Source organism: Macadamia integrifolia, unplaced genomic scaffold, assembly GCF_013358625.1.
Source record: "Macadamia integrifolia cultivar HAES 741 unplaced genomic scaffold, SCU_Mint_v3 scaffold1853, whole genome shotgun sequence".
In the NCBI taxonomy this organism is placed as follows: domain Eukaryota; kingdom Viridiplantae; phylum Streptophyta; class Magnoliopsida; order Proteales; family Proteaceae; genus Macadamia; species Macadamia integrifolia.
Window position 1 is genome coordinate 76641 of NW_024868388.1, and position 9445 is coordinate 86085.

The 9445-nt window shown below is 40.1% G+C and overlaps 1 non-coding gene across 1 annotated transcript; it reads left to right on the forward strand.

The window, feature by feature from the left end:
• The first annotated feature begins 757 nt into the window (after positions 1–757).
• On the forward strand, positions 758–864 carry LOC122065016. Its single transcript, XR_006135882.1, has one exon. It is a non-coding gene; the product is annotated as a small nucleolar RNA R71 (small nucleolar RNA).
• The last annotated feature ends 8581 nt before the right edge of the window (positions 865–9445 follow it).

A 9445-nucleotide genomic window follows, 5' to 3' on the forward strand; every position in this document is an offset into this window, starting at 1 on the left:
TAGGTTTAGTCTTTGATTGACTAGGCAAAGTTCCTTTCTCCCCCTCATGTAAAATTGAGACAACTTGGGAGAGTTTTCTCGTAAGATTTTGATGGCTTGTCATGAGGAGGGCCATATTCTTTTCTAAATCACTTACTCTATTTGTTTCTCCAGTGTTGGTAATCTCAGGGGGTTGCTCATAAGATGATAAGAGAGGGGGCCTAGGAAAACTAGCCTGAGGTCCTACATTTGCCCTGGGGAAAGTATTGGGGGCAAAAGGTTGTTATGCAAAGGGATGCCTTTGGGGTCCACATTGACCTTGATTATGGAAATTAGAAGCCCCTGGTTGGTTGCCCTGGTTTCAGAAGAAATTTGGGTGATTTCTCCATCCTGGATTGTAAGTGTTTCTATACGAATTATTCTGATATAAAGCATTAACACTGTCATTGGAACTGCCCCCAGAGGTGTTGGGGCATTCTTCTATAACATGTCTAGGGGACTGGCACCAAGAATATATCTTAACCATATTAACTGATTGTGACTGTCTAGAAATAATAGCCTCAATCCTCTTAATAAGGCTATCCAAGTGGGCTTCCCTGGCTACTAACCCATCCAAAAAATATCCTTTCCCTCTTATGGTTCTTTCACTCTCTTAGGTTGATTCTCACGCATGGGTTTTGTTGACTAAGTTAAGTAAGAATTCTTATGCCTTTCCTTCATTTGTAAAGGATGGGAATCCCTCAGGGCACAGATTATTTGGCATAAATAACATAAGTCTAGGCCATGGTGAGGGCATTCTTGGAGTAGATCCTTGAATCTCTCCATAAGTTTGGAAAAGAACTCACTAGGCTTTTGCCTAAACTGAAGGATATCACTCCTAAGCTTATTGGTCTTGTGAATTGGAAAAACTTATTGAGGAAAACAACTGTGAATTTTTCCCCTGTGGTTATGGAATTTGTGGGTAACCCATACAACAACTTCTTAGCTTGGTCTTTCAATGCAAAAGTGATGAACCTAAGCTTAACAATATCATCAGAAAGCTGTTGGATTTTATTTAAAATACATACCTCTTCAAATTCCCTTAGAAATAGGTATATATCCTCAGAGGTCAGCCCATGGAAGTGGGGCAACATAGTGATGTATTGAGATTTGAGCTCAAAATTAATGCCCTGGGCTTGTGGTATAACTATTTAGGTGGAGGGTATTGATGAGAGTATAGGTATAGGGTCACTACTTGTTGGATCTCTTCTTTCTAATTGATTCTTAGTATTATGTACCCACCTAGCACTCATGCAACAGAATACTATCCACAACTAGAATGAGACTTGAACAAAAGATTGGAAAATATATATATTTTTTTATTTTTATGATTTTTGAATTTTTTTTAGCTTTTTGCGAGCTTACTGGCAGGGATCCGGGGTTGTTCAATTCAATTCATGAGGTACTACTACATGACGAAACCTATCTTTATCATAATGTGAGGCTTGGCGACCTCCAATACAACTATTATTGCAAGTTATTCTTCTTAGGAATTCAATAAAAAAAAGGAAAAAAGAAAACAAAGCACTCTGATTTACCAAAAGAAAGTAAAAAATAACATAGAACTGTCTCCCCAGTAATGGAGCCAAAAACTTGTTTGAGATTTAAAAGTAACCACAAGCGTACGGATCAGTGTAGCTAACGGATTGAACACAAGGAGAGCAGCCACTTTATTTTTAGCTTCGTTTAGTAATGCGAAAGTGTACGAATTGATTGATTGTGATCTAATTCTAACTACCGACCTAAAACAAATGCATCTAATAGCGTCCTAACCAACACATCTAGGGAAATAAAAATTGAATGACCTAACCATTCACATCTAACCCTAACCATTTGTCATCTATGAATTTAAATAGTCAAACTACGCAATTAAAAAGTGAATAATTGAAAGTAAAAGTGTTGAAAAAAAAAGTATTGAAAAGTAAATCAATAAAATTAAAATGGGAAAAAGCTAAAGAGATTCACACAAGTAGGTATCTCTACTTAGCCCTAGGGATGCACCATAAATAATATGAACTTCCCTACTTGATCAGAGAGTACTCTTGCAAGGGCTTTTCTACTTGGCATTAATGGAAGGGATGCAATATAAATAATCAAAACAAAAGGATGGTTCCATGGCTAGAGAGGGGCAAAGCCAACACATGCATCTACCCATGAACCTTGGAGAAAAGGGAAAGCAATAATGTAAAACTAAAATTTAAATCCTAAATTAAGAATTGAATGTGTAGTAAGAAGAGAGAATGAGAGGGGGGTGAGAAGACTACTGTAGAAGCCTACTTAACTGAACTTTCATACTTGAATCCTTAAATTAAAATAACTTGATTGATTTAAAATATTACCACATCTGAACTAAATCAAATCTGAAATTGCTAAGCCTGGAAAAAACAAATCATGAAGAGAAAAACTGAACTTGAAAGAGATGCTCCACAACTTGTTCTTGTCACCTAGAACTAAACCTAGAATTAGAAATTAAAATTATTACGCCTATGAATAACTTGAACAATAAAATAAAAGGCTTGCATTAATCAAAGTAAAATACTTGCATTAATAAAAAAAATTACAAAAGTGTTTGCATAAAAAAACTAAGACAAAGAACTAAAGGGAAAAAGAGAGCACAACTAAAAACCTAAAAGAAGAGAGGAAGAGAGGAAAAAAGAGAAGTGTGTCCTCCCTCCCCTTGGTTGACTCTCTTATATAGGGAATGGGAGGGAGTACAACGATTTTTTGTTTCCTAGTTTAGGGGATTTTTTTATATTATTGTTGATGAGGTGGAAATTAGGAGAGAAGAGAGAAAAAAAGAAAATAGGGGAGAGAATGAGAAGGGCGACCAACTGTGGGCCTCTCTTGGATCGAATTTGTGTGGTGGAGGAGAGAGAAGAGAGAAAATAGGAAAGAAAGTAGGGGAGAGAGAAGCTTGGACGATCTGTCCTTCTTTTTTTTTTCTTTCCTATTTTTTCTCCCTTTTTTCCATTTTTCTCTTTTATTTCCTTCTTTTTCTCTCTCTCTTCAAACTTGCACACAAAGCTCTCCCTTGGTTGACCTCCTTGCTTTAAGTGATGAGTAGGAGAGAGAAAATCTTCCAAAAAATGGTAGCCAAGAGGTTCAAACTTGAGACCTCATACTGAGGAATGGATTTTTGCACACCATAACTTACCAACTACACTCGGTAGTTGTTGTTACCAAAAATAAATCTTCCATCATTCAAGGAGGGTCCATCGATCCTTGTTGGCATTTAAAATATTCCTTGTACATTTGGGATAATTGCAAATGGGCTAGGTCTACATCTTAGTTTAGTTTTGATCCATTATTCTTTTTCTAGTCCGAAAAGAATAAATGGCGAGGATGTTTGTAATTGTGCCAGTACCATCGAGGAGGTCCGTGCACCTTATGACATTTTGAGATTGGATGATGGTAACCTCACAATACACTTATTCACATGCTCACTCACTTCCACCACCCTCGTAACCAATTGCTTAACCTCATGTGTAGTCATGAGTAATGAGCAAGGACACTACCCCCTTGATCTCGTACCTTTGGGTATATCAAAAGGATCACATACCTTGTGTATATAGATCCTGTCAAGGAAGCATGTTTGATCCTATTGCATCCACTGCATACTTGCATCATGTAGGAAATAGATGGAGAACGCTAGGAACACCACAAGCTAATCTGTATACTTGTTTGAGGTCTCGTGAAGGAATCTTCCTACAACACATTCTAGTCATAAGCAAATGCTCTCTTAAGTTGGTTTTGGATAAAAGGGTGTCCTTCCTCCTTAAGAACGATATGCAAACAATTTGGTACATGTGACTCAGGGTGATTCCTGTCAAAAGTCACGCAAAATGCCAGATTGTCCAAAGACTCGAGGAAACTAGGAGGAAGGTCACCTAATGGGGTAAGATTAAGGAAAGCATGACTTTATCAATATGGAATGTCTTGTAGGAATATTCTATCCAAGCCATTTGTGTGTATTTCCCCACTTATGACATTGAGTGGACCAGGGGTATCAACCCCGATCCACTCCCAATCATCAAGTGGGCCAACTTTGGATGAATCATTGTTGATAAATGAGTGAATGAATGCATAAAAGGGTGGGAATACAAGAATCCTAAATCAAATCACTTATGGTTCAGGCACAATTCCACGTCTTAGGGATTTTCCATGATCTGTTTTGATGCGTCAGCGTAATTGGTTGACTCGCTTAAGTCTAGTGTCACCTCCGTTGTCTCTTCAGGATTATCTTTCTCCAAGTGATCACAGTCCAGTCCACATGGATCCACCCAATGCTGAATCACCTGAGCAAGCATGGGTCCACCCAGTAGAGACATTGCAAGTAGAAATGGCTAGAGTCAAGAATGGATTAGTTTAAGTATTGCCCTATTACGAAATTCTCCCAGGACTGATCCAAGTGCTAACCCCACTCCAGTCACAAGAGAGCAACAATAGAATAGGCCCACGGATTATCGTGGAACTTCCTCTAGAGTTGACTCAGGAGAATTGAAACCAACTAGGCCAACCATTCAATAGGGAATTTCACCAACCCGTCCAAATGTTTAACTAGGAGCTTATTCCTGAGCACCTCCACCAAGGGTTGTGATTAAGGATGAGGAAGAAGAGTTTATAGCACATGTCTAGATGGAACCTCCAGAGATAGAGAGGGAAAGAAGAATCAGAGAGTAGTTAGAGAAGCTTGAGGATATGATCCGAGCAAGGAAAGGCTAGGAAAGTCAAACAGTAGATTCTGATGAGATGAGCTTCTTTTCTGGGGCAAGGATCCCTGAATAGTTCAAATGACAAACAGATAGGTCCGATGGTTCAGGAGACCCTAAGGCTCATCATCTAAAGGTCTTCCTCAGCATTGCAAAATCATGGCAACTTGTTGATAATCAGATGGGCCAAGCATTCATGTTAACACTATCGGGGTCAACACTCAGATGGCTCATGCAGTTGGAATCTACACAAACTCAAAATTGGGTGACAGTTGTGAAAGCCTTCACCAAGCAGTACTCCTACAATATTGAGATAGATGTGAGTGTCGAGAGCTTGAAACCTTAAAATAGCAGTCTAGGGAAGGGTTGACTACTTTCTTGATGAGGTTCAAGGATAAGGCTGCCAAGATGGCAGGATCGGCCTTCAGAAGCTGAGCAGATGGAGATGTTGATCGAGAATCTTTTCAAACCTTACTATGGTGTTCTCTACTATCAGCACCTACAAAGCTTTGAGGCACTGATTGCCACAGGAACACAAGTTGTGAACAAAATCCTAGGAGACGCACAATATTAGGGAATATCCCAAGATTTGGGGAAAGGTGCCAAGAATGCACGAGGTAAGAACCCTAAAACCAATATGGCAGGCACGATCCAACAATCACCTTCAGTAAGCACCCAATAGTCACAACCATTTGTGATACAGTCAAATGCTCCCACTCAGAGGGCTCCTCATCCAAGGAGACAATTCAAAGAATTGGGTATGCCTTTGGCAGCAGTATATGAAAAGTTGAAGAAACAAGGGCTGATAGGAATAGTATCTCCAAGGTTGGTCAATAATCCTCCCCCAGCTTGGTACACAGATTTTGAGTATTATGCTTATCACACTCAGAAGGGGCACATAACTAAAAGGTGCCTCAGCTTTCAGCATGCGATCCAAGATTTGGTGGACAATGGAACCATTGATGTTAAAGTCAAACAACCTCCTAATGTCACCACCAACCCACTTCTAGATCATGGGACAGTTAGTGTATTGGAAGGAGAATCAAAGGAAAGTGACCCCACTCAACTCATCAGACCTAGGGCTCGAAAAGGTCATTTGAATGCCCGTGCCTATAGAAAAATCATGGGAGGTCGGGCTAAAGTCAAGAAGACCCCTAATAAAGAAGAGCCGTCAGAAGACGAATCAGAAGATGAGGATCAGGGACCCACATTCCCTCCTTTGTCACCAAACCTGGAAGAAGAATCCACCACTTCATATCATCCACCTTTGCCATTCTCCTCCTTCTTGAAGCCAGGAACCCCTTCATCATCCTACCATCCATTATATTCATCAGAATACCCTATCTCCTACATCACATCCCCTTTATACCACCCCACCTTATACCCTTCATGACCCTTTTATCATTCCCATTCCCTCGGGTTGGTGGAAAATCCCTTAAATCCAGAGGAAGAATGGATTGGTGGGTACCATTGGAAGGATATCCTTACATTGCCAGAATCTCTAGAAGTGACTTTATCAACCGACTCGATAAATATTCTAAGAGAAGGTCGAGAGATTGACCCTACACCTTTGGTCCGATCAACCACATCTCAAGAGGAGGCTCCCATGGAAATTGAAAAGGTCACAGATGACATTATGAAAGCAGTAATGGCCTTGTCAGTGGGTGAACATATCAAGGAGTATGCTTCTCTAATCCATATAGGAAGTGACATAGAAGATGATGAATCTAGCATTGTCAGACTCTGAGCCAATAAAACCAAATCCATACATTCTAAATACTGTGAACGTTTGGATGCAGGGGAATTTGATGGTAACGAAGGATCTGATGGAGAGCCCAGTGATGGGTAAATCTATGAAGAGGATGATGATGGTGACAATGATGAAGAAGATGAGGATGGTGATGATAGTGACAACTTTAAAGCTTGGAATAATGATGAAGATGATGAGTCTAGCTATTATGTAGTAGGGGATCCAGATTCATACTCAGTTTATTCCATGGGAGAGATGACCCAATGATCGATCCAACAAATGTTATTCGTTCGGCACTTTCAATAGAGGAAGATGATTCCACAACTAATGCAGATAATGATAATCCAGAGTTGCTTTTCGAGTGCGATGTAAACTCTATAGCAAAGCTTTAAGAACATATGTTTGATATTTATGGGCACTTAGACAAGATGAAGCTTCATGTGGAGGAAATTGACCAAATGTTAGGCGAAGTATCCATCAGTGAACGCTACTATACCGAACAATTGGAAAACCTTAAAGAAATATGAGGAGAAGACACATTGAAAGAAGCAGTGGGTGCAAGATTCCAACATCTTTCCAACTCAGTCAAGAAACTATGAGCCAGGGCTCTTGATATCTATGGAGGACCTAGGCTTCCTACTCTCAGTTAGGAAGGAGAGTCTGAAAAAGAGAGAGATCCCATGGTCAAGATAATCAACATAACAAACAATGATGATGAGGACTAGTACCCTATAGAGATTGTTGTGAAAAAGCCTGCCAATGTGATGGAAACTAGAAGTGGGAAAGACTACAAGGGCAAGGCCTTAGTGGTAGAGCAACCAAACACCAATGAGGCTGGAACTAGTGGCTTAAAGAAGGAGCCCGAAAACCCGGTATTGTCTCAACTCAAGAAGGCTCAAGCAAATATCCCAATTTGGGGATTATTGATGTCCTCCCCCTCTCATCGTGAAGCTGTTCTAAAATCCCTCACCAATGTGCAAGTGCCCATTGAGATAGATCTAGTACATCTCTCACAAATAGTAGGGGAAACATATGCAGTTCAGTCACTGATGTTTACAGATGCAGAATTGCCTACCAAAGGCACCCATCACAACACAGCCTTGCACATAACAATGGAATGCCTTGACAAGATTGTTCCCTAGGTCCTCATTGACAATGGGTCTGCTCTAAATGTTCTACCCTTGAGATCAACCAAGAGTATTGGTGCTAATATAGAAGAAATGAGGTCATAAAACTAAAAAGTGTGAGCATATGACAACACCAAAAGGGAAGTCCTTGGAATCCTCACCATGGCTATCTTAATTAGCCCAGTAAAGTTTGACATTGACTTCCAAGTCATTGATATATCAGCATCCTTCAACATGCTCTTGGGAAGGCCACGGTTGCACCATGCAAGGGCAGTATCATCTAGCCTCCATCAAAAGGTGAAGTTCATACATGAAGGGAAGGTGATCACCGTAATTGGAGATCCCAAGGTGGTCAATACTCTAGCCAACATTGAGAAGGGAGAAGAACAAGGCAATGAAGTTTGACTTAGTGGGTTTGAAATAGAAGGAACTTGCATAGTCCTTTCCAAGGAAACATTTGAAGAAAAGATCCTGGCCAATTATGAAGCAATCTAGAGTCCCCCAGTTAGCCAAATGATGAAAAATGTATAATACTTCCCTGGAATGGGATTAGAGAAATACCATCAGGGTGTTCCACACCTACCCACTTTGGTCATGAGCAAAAGGAGAAGTGGTCTAGGGTACAATCCTCAACCCCCCAGATAGGGAAGCAATAATGTTAGCAGAGGCAAAAAGTACTGAGAATAAAACTGTCACCAAAATGCAACCAAGATTTGAAGTGTTCTTCCAAGATGAGTTCGACTGGATTACTCATGAGTTGGAAAAACTACAAATCAATGAAAGTGAACAAGAGAGTTACATCATAGGAATGTCAGAAGTAGGATTAATTGAAGATGAGTTCTCCTCTAACAATCCTGCGAAGTCAATCCAGTCCAAGGAAGCACCGAGTCCCTGGGTCCTCCTAAAAAGAGAGTGGGAAAAGAAAGTAAAGCTCACCTAGTCTTTTCATCTTCCCACTGATATAAAGAACAATATTTGCTCCTTCCTGCGAGAAGCATGTGCGTAAGAGCTACACGTTCTCAGGCCCAGACCTTTCAAGGGAAAAAGTGTGTATGCCAAAAAGAGAAGAGCACAAAGGATGATGCTTTGCATGTACTATGCCAGAATTAATTGCAATAGAAAGGTCCGTGATGGTGGCCAAAAGTGTGACCAAGGAGTAGGGATGGCCTCGAACAATAGGCTTGAAAAGTTGGACTTCATAGAGAAAGGGTTGAGCTGTCTCCACTACCTTTCACCTCTTAGAAAGTTTAGCTTCAAAGAACATGAGATCGGTTATCTTATCTATGTAAGTAAGCAGGCACTTACCAAAGAGAACTACTACAGCACTACTGAAGAGATAGCGGTCACAATCCTAGAGGAGGAAGAAGGCCCGTTGCCACATCTGCTCATCCATCAGTCTATTGAGCCACTCCTGAACTAGATAATCATTGGAGAGAACTTCAAGTTTACTCATGCTATTAAGTTAGCCAACTTGGATACCACGAATAAAAGCATCAAGCCAGTCATCGAGTCAGTTGTTGAGTCTATTGTTAAGTCATCTTTTTATGATTGTGTGTTTGTTCTCTCTCTTAAGGAAAGTCTAGAGTCCATGTACATTGAGTCTATTACTCCTTCTTTCATCAATTAAATTTTTGATTATGATTACTACTTGCCTCCTTTTTCTAATGATGATCGTAATAAATATTATAACTTAATAAAACAATGCAAACCAAAGAAATCCCAACCCATCCATGAGGATACTAGGGTTTTTAACTTAAGAACTGACCAATGCCCTCGAAAGGTGAAAATCGGTATCGTCCTAAATGATCAAGAAGCAGAACAGATGATCAATCTTTTGAAGG